The sequence below is a fragment of the Protopterus annectens genome, chromosome 1.part1, assembly GCF_019279795.1.
Source record: "Protopterus annectens isolate FY-2018-M chromosome 1.part1, PAN1.0, whole genome shotgun sequence".
NCBI classification, from domain to species: Eukaryota; Metazoa; Chordata; order Ceratodontiformes; family Protopteridae; genus Protopterus; species Protopterus annectens.
Window position 1 is genome coordinate 1813519742 of NC_056726.1, and position 18265 is coordinate 1813538006.

Below are 18265 nucleotides of genomic sequence, written 5' to 3' on the forward strand. Positions count from 1 at the left end.
CCTGTTTTGAAAAAAAAAGAAATGTCATCTGTTTAATATCTGGTTACTAAGACTAGATTATGGGGACTACAGCAAAATAATCTGATAGAATTAGACAGACTAGAACGTTGGATAATTCAAAATTAACAGATATGCATCTACGTATCATTTCAGGGTTCATATATACTTATTAGGTTATTGATTTGTAAAGACTATTTAGAAAAAAATGCCCTCCATTCCCATGAAGTTTTTAGCCTTTGTAAAGTAAGTGTGAATGACCCATTGCTTGGCATAACAGTTACATGTTACCCCTATCCATAAGGGACAAAGATGGTAAACCAATGGTCAATTTGTGATTTCCCATCCATTTGTCCAAATTGGTGCTGTGGTAGTGTTGTCGAATCACAGCAAGACGTTGTCCATTCAATTCTCAGCTAAAGCGCCTTCTGTGGGGAGACAGGCACGAAGGGGCGTACCTTCGTTGAAGGTTGTGCATCAGGACTGGTAATTCAGCACGTAAAAATCTTCTACCAATCATCAGCAGACCGGAGTTTCGCTATGGTGACCCCTAACCGGGTTAAGCCAAAAGACACAAACAAACATTTGAATAGAGTAAAGAAAGTACTTTGTTTTATGTGAAGTGGAAGGTGATTCCAAAGAGGTGGCATTTTCTTTGATATGTATCTATCCCTCCAACATATGCAGTTTATGTTGTAGAAGAGATTAAGATCTCTTGAGTGGGTGTTTATGCCACCATTGGACTTGAAGTGCAGTAAGTCTAAGATAATAGGGTCTGTGCAAGTTCTGTATGTGGGGCAAAGATTCCTCTTCAGTAGCCTGTTTAATACTGAGAAGAGAGATGAGGCACTGAGATGGTCTGCGTACTTTTATGACTTAGACCTTGATTTTATTGGTGAGAAAGTGTTGTGGTCATTCAAGTTGTTTTAAGTATTTGGGCAGGTACATACCAAAGGGGTATAATACTCAAACATCAGCCTAATAAATGCTTAATACAGTGGAGTGATCACATCCCTGGACCTAGGCACTATACACTTGCTAATAAGCCGTATAATGAAAAAAATACTTTTTTTACAATAGTGGACAAATGGTAATCGAAGGACAGTTTCTTGATCACATAGGTTCTCAGGTCCCAAGCTACCAGATTGACTTTCAGGGGTATGTTTTTGATGTGATAGTTGCAGAGGACATCATGCTTTCCAAAGGAGACTATCATATATCTCTGGACATTTAGTTTTAGTCCATGGTTATGACACCAGCTATTTGTTTGGGAAATGTCCACTTGGAGGATCTTGGTTCCTTCTGGAGAGTTTATGATGCCACGAAGTTTGCAGTCATCTTCAGACTTGGTCAGCCATAAACTCTTAACTTTAGCTTTGACCGCTGAGCAGTAAATGCCAAAGAGGAGTTGCCCAATCAAAGAGCACTGGTGTAAACCACTAGTGACAGGTCTTTTGAAGGAGTGAGAGCCATGTACACTAATTTCCTTGATGTTGTTTGTGAGACAGTGAGTTATATAAGGATTAACATTTAGCTGGTAGAGTTTATCTGCAGTACCTGTCAAATTTTTGATGTGATAGATAGTTCTGAACATATTCCTGTCTGAGGCCCTGCATTGTATATAGTTAATACTGGTAATTATACTAAAGCAGCTTCTTAAATTTGGGTTGATGCCTGAGATGTATAAATGATTCAGCCTCAGAGGAGCCACTCTGTCAGTGTGGAGCCAGAGACAGAAACCATCAACACTGAAAGTTCTCTAGGTTTGGTTTAAAAAGTAAAAGGGTTGTCAATGCCATGAAAGAGACATAAGGTGAATATAAGATTTATTCTACTCAGCATAATATCTTGCAGATACTGGTCTGAACTGCTAGTACATATCTAGATGAGTATATGATATGAAAGTAGGACTGCTTTAAGGTAGTAATCTAAGATAGTAAATACTGGATGGGAAGATGAAAACCATGACAAAATGACAGAACAGTAAGGCTGTTATGATTTCTGGGGTGAGCTTGTTAATAGACTACAGGAATAGTAAACTGAAGAGATGAAGGCCTTTATGGATGACCGCCTTCTAAACAGGAAATGAGAAAGACACCTCCAAGGTATCCAGGGGGTGTCAAGTGACTTGTGCATTTGGGTATGCTGAAGGTAAGGGGATTATATAAAAAGCTATTTATTGTATTTGTTGTACTACTAAACATCTGAACATATAAAGAAAAGAGGATAATAAGAACTAAAAATTAGATGTAGTGACAGAAGAAAATGCAGGAAAATATTTATGATCCATTATTAGGTGAACACATTATCAGATCTTTTTTGGGGTGGGCTCAGTTTTTTAAGAAACTCAAAGAAGATCTATGGTAAATATAGAAATAAGCAGAGTCAGCAAAGGGTGCCAGGATGTGAGACTGACAAGAAAAGGGAACATGCAAAACTTATGTGAGTCTGATTGCATTGTAAAGCTTGTTGCAAGACTGAAAGAGACGGATGAGGTTCATTTACTAGTTACAAATAAATCAGCTATGTGCAACAGATTAAACAAAAAATATGTCAGAAACCTTTTATTATGGTGAATATAAGTTAAGGAGTTTATGTAAGGAATATGGAAGAGGAGAGCAAGTCATAAGAATCTGAGAGTTTGTATATTGGTATTAAATGTGTAAAGCACACATTACTTTAGGAGAGTGACAAATGGAACTAAGAAAATGTTATTATAATGGATAAAAGATTACAGAGGGCAGTAGTACAGACTTTGTTTATGGATGCAATCAGCCATTTAATGTTTTCACAGTTAACTAAGGCTCAAATGAATGAATATAGTTTTGAGTTTAAGTGACTATCTAATAACTGTATCGGTGGCATAAGGAGTCAGTAGTTGAGGCTGAAATGACAGCTGTTTTGGTTTATATATAAATATTAGGTTATCAATGTGCAAACTATTACAACATTAGACAATAGCTGGAAGTCAAAATCAAGCCCTGTACCTTGTATCTGTGAGGTAAAGACCTTAAACATTATGCCAGACCTCCTTTCTTAGTAGTAATACCTATCTGTAATCAGGTAGGCCTACAGATCCTTTTCAGGAAGCAATGTCTGGTTAAGTGAGTTAAGTGATTTGTTCAAAGTGACACATCAGGCAAATGAGGGCTGAAGGGAAGCAAACCTTGTAGCAGAGGAATTATAGCTCCCTGTTCCAACTACCAGATTTTTAGCTTTAGTTATGAGAGGCTTGAATTTATTGTGGCTTGTATGTGGACAGCTTCAATAGCCTCAATTTACGGTCTGTGCATTTGGAATATCATGAGATGTTATGTAGCTACTGTACCAGTAAATATATTAAGGGAAGTTGGAGTTGATTGAAGTTACTGTACTGTTACACAGGATATAGAAAAATGCATCCATTGCCAACATGTGGACTGTAGAATATGGTTAAGGTCTAGCCTGCCTAAACTGCAACTTTAATAGTGTTAAGCAGAGTCATCTGTGAAATAATGCAGTTACTGCACATGCTTAAAGTGCAGCAGAAGAAACAGTCTGAGGGATCTTTCTCTGAATACAGTATTGGGTAACCTTTTGTAACTTGAGGAATGAAGGCCATTGCAAGAGATATTTGCATCCAAATTAAGATATATATGTCTAAAAGGACTAATACAGAAGAGAAGTCTGGTTTAAAAATTCAGTACTTTTCCGTTATCGGGGCAACACTTGTAACGTGCTAGCAGGTGCATGCAATGATCCCACAGCTGTTAGCCCTGAACTGATTGTTTTGAAACAGACCAATCTCCTAACTCACTTAAAAGCATGGTTATGTTTTTATTTGATGATAATGTTATCTATGGTACTTTTCTGTTATGTGTTTGGATGTCTGACTACCAACTTGCATTGTCCAGCAAGGAAAGTCTGTCCATTTAACACATTTTTTGGCTTTGAGTCTTTGCCCTTTACAAAACCAAGATAGATATCTTATTCTCTTTCATTTCTTAAGTATGAACTGAGCTGGCTTACGACGGTTGAAAACAAGACTTTCTATGGCTTTCTTTAACAAACACTTCTTTAGAAAAAAGACAACAGAATTCCCATTAAAAGTCATAGATGCAGATAGTTAGAATTAAAATAATTTTCATCAGTTACATCTGTCACACACCCAGCAGAAATAAAGAAGCACACCTATTTCTACTTTTAACCAGGTTTTGTTGCCAAATTCTGCTTAACCATACCTTTTGTCACCTGCTTGTGCCATGCCCTTTAATAAACTTCTTTAATAAACTTTTTTAATAAAGCAGTTCTTCTTGCGGCATACTATGATTTAATTTGTATACCTTCTCTGTCATCATCTTGGATTCTTTGCGGTGTGGTGAGTCAAATTTACGTATTTGAGCAACAATACAGCCATCGTTCATTGTTAAAATTGTTCCTGACTTTCTGGCAAACTGCTTAACTAAATTGCATTTTCTAAACATACTAAAAACACCAGATGACTTCTTAGAAATTGCTGTAACAACCGCTTCAGGGCTGACAGCTGTGCGAACATTGCGCGTTAGAGCTGTTGTCCCGGTAATGGAAAAGTACCAAAAGTTTTAACTAGTGACTCAGTCTTTGCACTGTACAAAGAAAGCAACTGGATTTTGCACATGTATAATTATACAGACCAAGATAGGTGGTTACGTACAGGCAACTGTGTTAGCACTCAAAAGCCTTAACCAGTTAGATGTTCTCTTTTGAGGATAAATTAGTAAAAGATGTCACAGAAAGCAACAAAATATTGCATTAAAAGTTTCTCTTACATAATGACACAGGAACTTTGCTTGACTAGGATTTGTGCAGCTATGTAACAAAAGTGAATTCTACTCATTAATATTAATTATTATCTTTTCTTTCTCTTTCTTCCAACCTTTAAAAATCAATGTTCCACAACATAATGTCTGCATCATACTGGGTTTGCCCTATGCCAGCTGGATACATAACCCACATGGAAACAATGTTGCCCCATGCTACTTCTACTTTTGTGCCACATAAAAAGGCATTTTCAACAAAACATGAGATTGTCCAGCTGCAGCCCAGCATTTTAAAGGATAATCACTAAATAAAGGGATACCTCTTAAAAATAGAAGTACACATTAATCTGGCCATTAATGACAATGTGATCCGATAATAAAAAGTCACTACCCATTGAGTGTTCAAGGAAAGAGTGTATTCAGAGGAAACCTCCTGATTGTTAGTGAGTTTTGATCACGTTACCAAATAATGCCATTGTCACAGTTGACATCTAGGTTTATATCTTGGGAAAGGAAAAACTAATTCCCCATCTTCTTCAGAGGTTACCATGAAATCATTGCAGTTCATGTGATTTCTGCTTCAGAGTTTGAACAAATGTCATCCACAAACAAGAAATCAATGAAAGGTTCTTCTAAATGACTGCAGACAGTGAAAACATAAATAAAATGAGCAACACAGGAATATGCATTTCTATTCAGGGGTTATCTATGGATGAATTAACACCTGTCATAAACTGATGAGAGCACCCTAAAAGGTAAAAGGTCAACCCTTCAAAGATGGTGAAAGAGAAACCATAGTAGATTCATAGATCCTCAGTCACCATCCACTGGACCACTGCTTCAAGTGCTGCTGGGAGATCAAAGTAGATCAGAATGGACTGCAAATGTAAATATACATATAAATATAGATATAAATGAGGTCAGTAAAAAACCCTTACAAGACAGTCATAGTGCTGTACTGGCAGCTAAAACCAGACCCATAATAATCTAAGAGAGCAGTTAGTATCAAATGTGCATTTAGCTAGTCATAAACTACATTTTCTATTATCTCATATATAAGGAACATCATAGAGATTTTGCAGTAAGTGATCATTTATGGGGTTATTGCATTCTTTTTTAATGAATCTAGAAATACTCTTGATCTAGTTGATTATTGCATGATCCAGTACATAACTGGACTTAGATATTCTACACAGTACATTACAAAAGTGACAGGTATATGATCAAGCTTAAGGTATGAAATGCACAGCCACCAGACATACTGAGGCTCAAAAGGCTTTTCACACCATTAGACAGGCTGACATACATAATCTGACCACAAACTAGAAATGCATGGGTAGATGATTAGTGAAGCTGAAATCACATAGTAAACTTTACCTTCTCACATGTGATTTCAGAATGGTATATTGAATAATGATCTCAGATGATCTCAGAAAAAAAAACTTGTCCTTGAGAAGTCACAATCTTCTACATTTGCATTCTAGTCTGCATACCGTCTGCCTTAGCTCATGAACTGATTCAACATGCATGTCCTCCTTGCGTTCATGTGGGCTTCCTCCAGGTGCTCAGGTTTCCTCCCACAATTCAAAGACATGCATCTGGAGCATTTTTCCACAGGCCTCCACTGAAAATTGGCTTCATTCTAAGTAGCCTAATGGGACTAACCTGATCAATAAAAAATAAATAAATGTGAATATCTATCCATCTTTCTGTCTCTCTGTCTCTCTCTCTCTCTATATATATATATATATGTATATGCACTTTCGACATTCTGGGGTCAACATTGTAAGTTTCGACATTGTGGGATTTCGGCATTATAACACAGATCCATATATTCTATTTATTTATTTATTTGACATTTCTGACCGGGTTAGCCAAAACCTTTTTCAGTGGAGGCCCAGGGAGAAAAGTTCCACAATTGCACAAGACATGCAGAAGAACAAAACGTAGATACAGCATAATTCTGAAATTTGAATTAACATAAAATGAAGTACATGATTAACAAACTCAGAGGGTAAAAACATTCTGATATCAATAAAAAACATCTACACCATCAGTTCAGTGAGTAATTACTGAGTTACAGCAGTAAGCAATCATACATAACAGAACCATATATATGTAAATATATATATATATATATATATATATATATATATATATATATATATATATCTATATATATGTATATATACAGCAGAGAGTCGATTATCCAAACTAATTGGGACCCAGGTAGTTCAGATAATCAAACTGTTCAGATAATCAAACATATAATTGAACTGGATAAAAAACTTCTTGTTTTTTCTGCATGCAGGGAATACACTTTTCAGTCATTCTCTGATTCCAGTGGACAATAAAGAATAGTTTTCACACACAAGCAGACTACAAGCTCAAAAAACACTAATAAGTGAATACGTATAATGTTTACATATTTAAACTTTATGATTTTTCCTACCCAAAAACTTTGGAAGGCTGCATTTGGATTATTGATGTTTCAAATAATCAACTCTCTACTGAAGCTATATATATTTATATATATATATATATATATATATATATATATATATATATATATATAGTTTTCTTATGTATCATTGAACATATTTAATAATGAACATAAGCACTGCCATAAATATGTTCAAACATACACGATATCGAATGAACTAAATAACTAAATAAAAAATATTGAAATGAAAACTATTTCCTCTTCCAGTATTAGCAATAACCCTTTTGTTATTGTTATTCAATGTTTGTATGAATAGCAGCTTTGTTACTGGAAGGGTTTGATTAAGATAAGGTGTAGTATTAAGGTTGGAACAAGGGGGTGTATTAGGTTTAGGTTTAGCACCCATTACAAAGGTGGATAGCGGGGCTTTGCCATACATGGATGGGATAAAAGTCCAGAATTTTACAATAGCAATGAAATATTATTATAGCTTGATTAATAAGATCATGGTGGCAGTTGAGTATAAAAATTATTTGTTTCTATGTGCAAAGGGTTGTAAACAATCTGGGATGTCTTACTGTAGCCAGATTTTTCCTTTAAACACAGACATCTGAGATTCTTTTATTCAGAAAATGGTTATTTTAGGTTTTCAGTCTGTGTTTGACAGCAAATAATTGCAGTTGAACAATCATTAGTTTAGTTTATGTGGAGCTGTGTGTGTGTGTGTGTGTGTGTGTGTGTGTGTGTGTGTGTGTGTGTGTGTGTGTGTGTGTGTGTGTGTATCGATGTGTGTTTATACTGTAGCTAGAATTTTGTTCACTTGATCAAAGCTGGCTATTAAAGATGTTCTCAAACACAAAGTGGTTTATTCTTGAGTGGAATGTTAGTCAGTGAAGGTGAGAATTTTATTTTTATTTTTTATTTTTATTTTTATTTTACATTTGTTTACTGGGAAAGTCCAACTGGACACAAGTCCATTTTCAGCAGATGCCTGGGGAGAAAAGCTCCAAAAGAAGCATTGCATTGCATAAATTAAACACACAAAAGTATAAATTCAGAAACACAGAATGTTGTTTTTCTTTCGGCTTTTCCCAGTTAGGTGTCGCCACAGCAGAACTCCAGTCCGCTAATGATTGGCAGCAGATTTTTACGGTGCCTAGGTGCCAGCTTGACACCCAACCTTCAACAAAGGCACACCCATTCACACATGTCTTTCGATTGCAGGGAGGATATGCAGACTCCACACAGAAGGTGCTCCAGCCAAGAATCGAATGGGAGAACCTCCTGCTGTGAGGTGACAATGCTACCCCTGCACCACCACGGCTTAATTCAGAAACACAGAAGGTAACAGTAATAAATTCAGAACACTTGAATCAAAGTTAGAACACATACATATTTTTAGGATAATAACATGCTTTGTTAGTAGGTACATACATAATTATCAGGATAACAACATGGAGTCTATATTATTACCTCGAACGTCCAGAATAACGAATACAACTCCGTCGACACATAAATGTCGATCTACACATTCAGCGAACTACCAAACCATCAAAAATGAAGACATCGAATGCATTACGTCATCAAAAGTGCCATTCAGGTAAGTGAAACCCAACTAAATAAAACTATATTAACACACTTTTTACAGGGGGGCAAGCCCCCCTGCACCCCCCACACTCCCCTACTTAAATATATCAACTCTGAGACCGCACTACAGTGGGAAAAGAATATATTTCCTTATCTTCACTATCACGCTGCTATACAACAAACACGTTCGATGTCTTCTAGTTCGATGGTTTGGTAGTTCGCTGAATGTGTAGATTGATGTTTATGTATTGACGGAGTTGTATTTGTTATTCTGAACATTCAAGGTAATAATATAAACCCAATAACATGCATTGGTACTAGATCCTTGATCTATACAATATCTACAATATATATCTACAGTAGTGACATTCATTAGGTATAATCTGAATAATAGTCTTGCCAGGGAACTGAAATCACATAACAGTACCCACACTTCAATGCATTTTTCTGTCAAAAACAACTGCTATGACTTGATAACAGTTTAGTGATCACCAATCTGTTATGTCAGTGTGTGAATGTGGGCTGTGAAGAGGAAATATAAATGTGAGAAAAATCACTTTGAACTGACAAACTGAAATTTAAGATGCAGCTGTTCTATTATATTTTCACCTAAAAGTATATTCAAAGTCTAAAACATGATGTCACAAAATTGTATTCAAGGTCAACATTTATATAAATAATGCAGTAGTTTTTAATAAAGATCTATGTGAGTGTTAGAGTTATCTAATAAATGCTATTACAAGTCATAATGGAAGCATGAATAGTGGTTCGGAAAGAAAGAATGTAAAACATATAATTCTTTCTAACAGGAGGCATGTATTCAAGTTTTTTCCATTAAGAAAGGTCAATTGTAATCTTCCTAAGCTGCATGTAGTCATAGTGTCTTCTTGTAATTTGTTGAACTATACTGCATACTGCTCTAATGAGACTGGGTTATGGCTGAAAGTGTCTGTGGACTAGTCCTCCTACCCAAGTAACCAAATAATAAATAAATAAATAAATAATCAAATAAACAAATTAATAAATAAATATACAGTTCATGGTTAGTAAAGCAGGAGTACAGTATAAGCTTTCAGTTCTTCAAACAAAGAGAAAATTATAGTCTTTGTGGATCAATAGAATACTGCAGGCTATTTCTACCTTCCTTTACTACTTTGCAAATTCCTTTAACCAAGGATGTTAAATGAAAACACAGCCATGTTGCATTAACTAAAGAATGCATATGTGTTTTAAGCAGCTAAAGTGATTAGGGGGTGAGAAATAAATTTTATACGTGCATGTTTCTAATAAGACTTCTTCTATTAGTCCGGGGATCACATGCAGGACTTAATGCTATTCTGAGTCAAGAAAGGGGGAGAAAGATGCTCCTGTAATGTACCTTAGTAGAAAACAGATATCTAGTGAAATAATACTTTTAGCAATCAGATGGGCAACATAAAAGGCTAACTATTATAACTGAGGTATAAGTCATCATAATGCATGATAAGAACTTATGTACAACTTTCTGAAAAAATGATCAAAAATCTAAGATGCCAAACCACTGGCCATGCTTTGAACACATTTAACACAGTGTATACATTTATATAAAAACAACTATACTGTTTCTGAAATCCTACAGTAAACCCTTTTATAATATTATACTTCCCTCGCCCTCCAATACATTGTTAATAATTGCCAACATAGTGTGATGTGTGAAATGTTCAAACAATCTGTATCCACTCATCAGAACTGTATACCTAGAAGTAGAATGTACTGTAGGAACCACCTATAGAAATATCAGGCTCTAATACATTTGTCTAAGATTTGTTTCTCAGGGCCTCCTGCCCACCCATATGAAGGCTATTGCCTCTTCCCTACTATATTTATACTTTTACTTCAAGGTATCACATTCATTGGAGAAATATTTGATCTGCCATTATTTTATCTACTAAAAATTAGTAGGACCTCTGAATGAAAATAAGTACTTCATCAGGTATGGGGACAGCCCCAGTATTGACACGTGGAGGGGGTTATGCATTAGTAGTGTAGATTTAGTATGTCAGAATTTTCCTTTGTTCTGGTAACCTTTTAACTACCAAGAAAGACCCCCCCCCCAGCCATTTCACTTATCCATCTGTCCTGCCTTATATGTTAGAATCAAACATGCTGAAAGTGGTGCCATCATCTGTTCCAGGGGCAAGATTTTCACTTGTTACCCTTCTGTTTATTTGTGCATGTCTAGTGATTCCAATGAAGTTGGACATTCAATGGGCCTTGCACAGGACAGTCACTCCCCCCAATGACCCATACAAGTCTATGGTAACCCTAAACCACCTTGAAGGAAATATTTTCACTTGCACCATGTCTACAACAAACAGCTCAAACACAAGAACACACCCCTCCCCTTCCACATTTACAAAAACAAGAAAGCTCAGCCCTTTAATTCTTCTCCACCCCCTATCAGCTCTTTCAGTGCTAGGACTGCTAACTGATCTTGAGTCAAGTGGATACAGTAAAGGTTCTATCCCTCTATGGTAAAGAGCATGCTTTCTATGCCAGTGTTTGAATGAGATGTCAGTTTCTGCTCTTTGAATGACATGTGCACGTTAATAAGTCAGATTTTGGCAGCTAAGGTGTTGACATGATCTCTGTACTAGGCAATCAAAGTCTTTTGTTATCTAGTACAAGGAAAAACTAGAGAAGATTTATGAAACAGACATGATGAAAATAAACAAGACACTGTACATTATGAAGATGGGGCTATGAATACATTACAGGAAATACTAATGGAAAAAGTGAAGGGTAACATTATACTGTATGTTGGCTGCGGAATGTAATCTGCTCCTTTCTTTCTTACAGACATCTGCGTCTGCCTGGAATCCTGTTCCTGAAATACTAGAAGTTATCTGCAAAGAGCTGTACTTTGGTTTCACCAGTTTCTACCTGCCACTCTGGATTTCATGCCCATACAGTCAGTCTTCAGTCTTGATTTTAATAACTGTGCTGCAGAGATGTATTTTATTCCCCTGCACAAAGGAGGCAACAATACTAATATTACCAACTTCCGGCCCATCACCACCCTCTCTCCCATTTCAAAAATCTTAGAGAAATGTATCCATCTTCAACTCCTTCCTTATCTCTTAGACAACAACCTATTAACTCCTACCCAACATGGATTCAGACCCAATCATAGCACTATGACTGCCCTCCTATCCTTCCTTGAAACTGTGAATAAAGCTAGAGATTCTGGCTTCACTGTAACTACCATCCTGCTTGATCTCTGTAAAGCCTTTGACACTATTTCTCATAACCTACTCCTTACTAAACTATCTAACCTAAACCTATCACCTTCATCTCTCAATTGGTCCACCAGCTATCTCTCCAACAGGCAACAAGCTATCAAGTTGAAAAAAGCCACCTCCTCCTTCCTCAACACCCCCACAGGTGTCCCACAGGGTTCTATATTGGGCCCCTCCTCTTCAATATATTCATCAATGATTTTTTCCGCTCAATTCCTTATGCTAACATTATTCAATATGCAGATGATTCTACAATAATCTGTGCTGCCTCATCCATCCCAACTCTCTTAAAGCTGACTCAAGATGCCTTCTCTTCCACAGAACAGTGGATGAAAGACAACCATTTAGCACTCAATACAGCTAAAACAAAACTTATGATATTTACCCCTGCTAAAACCAATTCCTTTGATAGAAAACTATTCTCCATCACCAGCCAAAATAATACACCTCTTGAAATGGTATCTGAAACCAAACTACTAGGAGTCCAAATCAGTGACAAGCTTAAATTCAATTCCCATCTACTACTAAACATAAAAAAAACACTAAAAACTTGGCATGCTCTACAAACACAATTGATACCTCACTTCAGCTACTAAGCTCACTCTCTCTACCTCATTTCTCTTACCCTCCCTTCTCTATGGTGCCCCTCTTTTAACAAACCTACAATCATGTCTCAAAACAAAACTGTCCTCGTGTTATTATAAAATAGCCAGATTTGCCACTAGTAACAAATCTTCAATCCATCACTGTGCACCTTTCCACAAACTAAATTGGCTTGAACTTCCCAACTACCTCTCCTATACTCAGCTCACCTATGCACACAAACTTATTTTCCAGCCATCCCTCTGTCCCTCCCTCTCCAATACCTTTAAAATGCACCACACACAAAGACTTCTCAGATCTACTAATCAAAACCTAATAGAAATTTACAGACTCCTTCGCCCCCTAGGGCAAAACCTCCTGTCCTTTTCCCTAGCACGCCTATGGAACTCCCTCCCTCCCTCCATTCGTACCATCACTAGCCTCCGATCCTTTAAAAAAATCGCTCCACTCACATCTAACATCCATATGGGAATGCTCCTGCTCCCACCCCTCATAACCTATTCTCCACTTCCTGCAGTCTTCCATCTCTTTAATTCCAAATAGCAAATTCATATTTGGATCTAGTAAATAACTTCTTATTTACATCTAGCAATTTCTAAGCCTACTGCATCTAAGTACTATTTTTAATCCTACTAGAGCAATGCTTTCCTGTTTTATTTTTTGATTGTAACCTCAGTATTTTTTGTTCTGTCTTATAACCAGAAAATGTTAAAACGTAAATCACTGTAATCTTTGTGTAATCTGTGTTTGGAGCTTTTCTCCCCAGGACTCCATTGAAAAAGGGTTCTTTTGGCCCAGTGGACTATTCTGGTTAAACAACTGCAAATAAACAAATAAAATATTGATATTAAAAAAAAATCCATGATCATATTTCTTTCAATTACTTGATCTGCTATAATATCTTACTATTACTTTCCTGTGAGAGTACTGACTGCCATTTTTGTAGAAATACATGCAGGGATTCATAGGTTCATAGGTTATACTAGGCTATCGGCCCTAGGGCATATACAAGCCTAGCCATAACAATTCCCTGGATATTTCTTCCCACAATATTTACTTCCCTGGACCCCTGTCTAGCAGGGCGACTGATGTGATCCCCGGGGTGAATTTCCTATCTCTCATCCAATCGTCAAGGTTCCTTTTGAAGAGAGCCAAGGAGGCGCTCTGCTTAACATGTATGGGCAGTCTATTCCAGAGTATGGGGAGTCTCTGGGTCAGGAACCTATCCCTCCAGCATGTTTTATTCATTGTGATGACAAGGTTTAGATCCCTGAAGCGTGTGGCTCTGAGGGATCGGGATTTCTTTAAGTGGAGCATGTCCAACAGCTCAGGGTCTCAAAAATGCATAATGTGCTCTGGAATCCTGTACTCTCAGAATTACACAGTGTATTATACCTGAGCAATTCAGAGACTGTGGTATGACGGCACCAGACTTTGAAGTGACACAGTCTTTTTCTCAAAGGCTGCATGTAAATGCACCAACCCAGTAATGTGGCTAATGCTAATTAGCCATGTGCTTCACCCAAGGAATTTTTACTGGTATCAGAATAGCTTGATATTGTGATTCATAGAATAGCTCTAACATGCCATGTGGAGTACAAAGTGAAAAAAGTGTGCACCACTAGAACACAAGAACAGTACTAGGCAAGTGGTCAGGAGAGGAACTGTTACTGCACCTGCTTCTGGAGTAGGGTAAGTAATGTGAAGTGTGGGTTTTGAGTGTGTGTGTGTGTGTGTGTGTGTGTGTGTGTGTGTGTGTGCGTGCGTGCGTGTGTGTGTGTGTGTGTGTGTGTGTGTGTGTGTGTGTGTGTGTGTGTGTGTGTGTGTGTGTGTGTGTGTGTGTGTGTGTGTGTGTGTGTGTGTGTGTGCGCGCGCATGTGTGTGTGCATGCTTTGGCAGGGGCATGGGTGCAGTTGTCTAAAATAGCAATGAAATAAGATTGGGTAGTTAGAAACCATTGAAATTACCCCTGATAAATAATAGGGAAACCTGGCATACCTACCATCAGCAGTTTCATTATCTCTCCATGTTACTATCCCTTCCATTTGCATCACACTGTCGCCATCCTAGAGCTCCAGGTAAAACTTGGGTAGTGCAATTTGGCTTACTTATATTCCAGGAGTGGTTGAAGAATAGGGAAGTCTGAATGAGGAGATCAAAGCAAAAATCAGGGAAGCTGCAGCCAACTGGCACAGAGTGTCAGGGGTAGTGTATGACAGAATAATGCCAAATAAGCTGAAAAGTAAGGTGTTCAAAATGATAACATAACCAGTGCTACTGTATGGTTCCAAAACCTGGGCAGTGAAGGCAGAGCAGTTGAGAAAGCTAGAGGTGATGGAGATGTGGTGATTGAGAAAGGTGGTAAGATACACACCGTGAGACAGATGAAGAAATAAGAATGTCAGCTAAACTCCAATTGCAGAGAAGGTTAAATAGAATAGATTATGGTGTTTAGAGTACATGTGCAGGAAAGCAGAAGATGATTTGGTAAAGAAAATTTGAGAGACACAGGATGACAGCAGGATGAAATGAGGATGACTAACAAAAAGATGGATAGATGGATGGATGGATGGATGGATGGATGGATGGATGGATGGATGGATGGATGGACTGTGTGACAGAAGATCTGTGGCAGCAAGACATGATGATAAGGTTTGACAGTGGCATTGAACTGAGAGAGATGGCAACAGATGATGCAATATCCAACCCATGTAGAAAAATGGAAAAAGAGGGGATTGATTCTTATGATGATAATGATGATTCTCATTTTATTTCCCTCTTACAATTGTGTCCCCCTAAATATATCTTCCAGCCTTTTTCTCTCTACCAGAAATAAGAAAAAACTTCTGTTCAAAGGAAAACTAATTTCATCATCATCACCATCATCATCAACAACCCCCTTTTTTCCCATTTTCTGTATGATATTGGGGTGTCGTGTTAACTGTCACCATCTCTCTTGATTCAATGCTACACTCCTTCCTTCTTCGATACTCATGTCTGACTGAGCAGATTTTCTCACACACAGTCCATCCACCTCTTTGCTGGATGCCCTCATTTCCTCTTACCTTCTTCCTGTCTGTCCCATATCTTCTTCACTGGATTGTATTCTGCTTTTCTGCACGTGTCAAAATCACTGTAATCTGTTCTCTTTGATCTTCTCTGCAATTGGAGCTACTTTGGCTTCTGCTCTTATATCCTCATTTCTTCATCTTTCCCACAGTGTACATCCTACCACCCATCTCAGGTACATCATTTACATCATCTCTAGTTTCCTCATATGCTCCGCCTTTACTGCCCGGGTTTCTGTACCATGCAGTAGCACTGGTCACTCCACTATTTTGTACACCTTACTCTTCAGTTTATTTGGCATTCTTCTGTCATACATTACACCTGACACTCTATGCCAATTGGCTGCAGCCCCTCTGATTCTAGCTTTGACCTCTTCACTCACTCTTCCCTTCTCTTCAACCACCACTCCCAGATACTTAAAGTTATTATCCTCTTCTACGATATTCACTTCTATCTCAGTTCTTACCTTCTTCTGATTTCACCAATTTGTTGCCATTACCATTGTCTTACCTGTACTTAGATTCATCCTATGTGCCTTCAGTTTTACATTCATACCTCTATCCTTTGCTGAAGTTCTTGATCAGAGTCTACCTGTATTGCCATATCATCTGCATACAGCAACTTTGTTGATCTGTCCTCTGCAACCTGTTTGCTAATGTAGTCCATCACCAGTACGAACAGCAGTGGACTCAGAGATGAACCCTGATGTATACTCTCTCAAACTTGGAACCCCCCTGTAAGACCGAACACTGTTCGTACTTGAGTCATTGTGTCCTTGTACATAGCCAGCACTAATTCTAACAATGTTTCTAGGACTTCAAACAACTGCAGTATTGCCAAGATCAGCTTTCTTAGGACCTTGTCATATGCTTTCCACAAGTTTAGGAATGCCCAATTGGACTCTTTCTTCAGCTCTAGCTTTTTCTCAACTATCTGTTTCACTGCCAACATCAGGTCAGTTGTGCTGCATCCAGATCTGAATCCAGACTGCTCATTTCCCATCTTACATTCTACTACTCTGCATATCCATTTATCAATCACCAACTCCAGAACTTTCATGCAATGTTTGAGGAGTTTGATACCTCTGTACTGCCCACAGTTGTGGATGTCTCCTTTGTTCTTGTACACTGGCATGAGTATGCTTATTCTCCAGTCATCTGGGATATGTCTTTCTCTCCACACTGCTATTTGTACCCTCAGGAGCCATTTCTCCCCTATCTCACCAGGCATCTTTATCATAGCCACTGTGACCTCATCTGAACCTGCTGCTTTCCCTGATTTCACTTTCCTGAGCAGAATTCTTACTTCTTCTAGGGTGGGCTCCTATTCTTCTCTCATTGTAGGCTGTTTCTGGGGCAATATAGCTTCTGTGGGGTTTTCTTCAGTCACAAGCTGCTGGAAATACTCCTTCCATCTGCCTTTCATGTCCTCTGGACTGTTTTGCAAGTTGTTGCTGGCATTCCTTATGACAGGTGTCTGACTATCTTCTTTATCTTTCAGTCCTTGTCTTGCAACTTGATATAGTTTCTTTGTGCCCCTTACTGAGTCACTTTCCAGAAGATGGTAGAGTGCCTCCCGTGTTGCTATTGCAACTCCTTTCTTAGCTTCTTTGTTAGCCAACCGGTATTCCTTCCTAGTCTGCTCCATCTTTTCCATCTCCCACTTTTTCCTGCACTACTCCTTTCTTTTGATGACTTCTTGGATATCTACATTCCACCAGCAGCTTTCCTTATGTACCTTATTTCCATACCTGGCTCGGCCACATGTTTGTTCTGTAGTCCTTCATAAATGCTGTTTTGAGGCGCTGCCATTCTTCTTCCACTCCACCTATTTCCTCTTCTTCTTAGGGTGCTAGAGCCCTGAATACATCCTTGAACTGTTGTGCATTCTCTCCAGTCAGCTTCCGGGTCTTCAGACTGGTCTCTGTTGACCTTAGAGCCTTCTCTGACCATTGCTTGCAGCTGATTGTGGCAACCAGTGGTTTATGCTGTGGGCTGACTATTTCACTGGGATGACTTTGCAATCATTGATTCTATGCCAGTGCCCTTTCCTTACCAGGAGGAAGTCTATCTGAGTTGTATGCTGGCCAATTGTGTATGTGATCTTGTGACTGTCTCTCTTTGTAAACCATGTGTTGGCTACTATCACGCCATTTGCCAGACATAAGTCCAGAATGGCCTTTCCTTCTTTATTCCTGCTGCCCCACCCATGTGGACCCAGGCAGTCCTCATATCCTGTTCTGTCTGTCCTGATATGTGGATTGAAGTCACCCATTATCAACACCAATTCATGTTGTCCTGCTTTATCTAGTAGGTCCTGTAATGTATTCTTTTCCTCATTAATACAACCCTGCTGTGGGGCATAGGCTAAAATTATGAATACTACCCTATCATTATACTGGAGTCTGATTGCCATGAGTCTGTCACTAATTCTGATGATATCCCGTACTGCTTTCTAAAGCCTCTGTCTTAACACAATTCTGACACTCTAGCTTGTTTTCCTCCTGAGTA

The 18265-nt window shown here is 38.2% G+C and overlaps 1 long non-coding RNA gene across 1 annotated transcript in view; it reads left to right on the forward strand.

Annotated features, from left to right (window-relative positions):
• LOC122812366 overlaps positions 1-11939 on the forward strand; it is a 538251-nt gene extending 526312 nt beyond the window's left edge. Inside the window, exon 4 of the long non-coding RNA XR_006366392.1 lies at positions 11644-11939. This is a non-coding gene — a long non-coding RNA (uncharacterized LOC122812366). The remainder of the gene's footprint in view (positions 1-11643) is intronic.
• The last annotated feature ends 6326 nt before the right edge of the window (positions 11940-18265 follow it).